The sequence below is a fragment of the Trematomus bernacchii genome, unplaced genomic scaffold (assembly GCF_902827165.1).
Source record: "Trematomus bernacchii unplaced genomic scaffold, fTreBer1.1, whole genome shotgun sequence".
Classification (NCBI taxonomy): domain Eukaryota; kingdom Metazoa; phylum Chordata; class Actinopteri; order Perciformes; family Nototheniidae; genus Trematomus; species Trematomus bernacchii.
The window spans coordinates 6573267-6575063 of record NW_022987739.1 but is presented as its reverse complement, the minus strand read 5'-3'; positions in this window follow the sequence as shown (position 1 = coordinate 6575063).

The following is a 1797-nucleotide window of genomic DNA, read 5'->3' as shown; positions in this document are numbered from 1 at the left end:
CCACAGCTCAGTTAGTTAGCAATAAAAAAGGAAAACATAGGTACTGTGATTTATGTGATTGTAACTACAGGCTTATGCGTCATTAATAAAATATTACAAAAATACTGACCGAATAAATTGCCAACACAAGTCCAGTAACTTAAGTTTGTTATGAATTGTTATAGAAGGAGCAAGACTAACAAAGAAATGAGACCGACTCTGCAGGAGAAATCCCTTCAGGCGACTTCCCTCACAGCTCCAGTAGTTCCGTCATCCATACTGCTCTGCAACAACTCAAACAGCAGCTTGGACAAATGCTGGAACTGATTGTATTTAAAAAAGCATTTAACCTTGTAATACAACTCTGATCAAATACACACTCAATACCACACTCCACTCAAAGATAAACAGTCACACAATCTTCAACAGAACAATGAGCATGGAGCAGATGTGTGGAGTAAAAAAGGGCAGAGTGTTTATTGTTTCTCAGTCTTCACAGCAGGCAGCGCATCACTCAGCGAGGAGGTCACAGCGCCGCCACAGTCATGACACGGGCAGACAGAGACAGACACACACAGAGCCAGGTAAAGGTCAAAGGTCATTACACATCACCCTTTTTGATGACGTCCTTGGTAAACAGTGAATGATGCCTGTCCAAATTCACATTGACTCCACTACTCCACCAAGTCAGAGGACAAACGTATAGCATAACCACTCTGAACACACTTCCTGTCAGAAATGTTCATGTCAACTGTTAAACATTTTTCATGAATATTAAAAGAATGAATTCAAAAGGCAGATCCACTCAAAAACAGTTAATACAGGGAATATTGTGCATTTGTTGACAGTATGATCAATTTAAAGGAAACAACAAAAACTCACCACAGAAAGTGGATTTTTTTTCAAGCATCAAGTTTCTCTAATAACCACAAATTGAATTTTCCACTCGCATCCCAAGATAGACCATCGCGGGGTCATTATGTTAGCAGTGATTGGCCATGAAATCTAAGAAGTGAGTCAGCTAAAACCGCAAAACATCCCAAAATGAAACGTGTGTTTCCATTATTTTGACCATAGACTGTACAGAAATGATAATAAAAAAGAAAACTGTAAACTCAGGTTACAGTGAAGAAAAAAACTCAGAAGCGCTCAACATGATCTGGGTCATTCTTGCAGGAAAGATTGTTTAACCCAAATTGATTGAAATAAGCCTTCCAAGATGCTCCCGCCAAAATCTGGTTATGTTTGAAACTCTGGAATTCACACCATCTCAATTAACAAAGCAAATATATATGAAGGGAAGTGTGATGAGATGTTGACCGTCTACATCTGGTTTGTTTTTAACGAGCTCCTCCTGCTTTTTTTGAGCCTCAATTGGTGTTTAACTGCACTAATCTGTCAATAGTTCGCAAATGGCAGCAGGTTAAGCTCCACCATCTATATATATACACAGGTAAGCCATCTCTAAATCCTCTAAACTCTGCTTCACCCATTTCATTTACAGACCCTTTGTGTCCTCCATGGTGCTTCAGCTCTGTGATTTTGTCACGTATGCAGCTCAAAGCTCTCTCCCAGGCCACAGTGGACACAGATAAGTACCATTTTCCACTTCTTTCAGAACACAAACCAGCGTGGAGTTGTGGCACTCTGGATTAGGTAGCTGGTAACGCCCCAGCAGTGAACGACAGAATTATTATGTCTTAGAAAAATAGAGAAGTGTACACGGGCACACAAATGCATACACATATTAAATATGCCCGTCTTTGGCTTACTCATTCACTCGTCCACAGGTTCATCCTCTGCCATCTTTTCTTTACT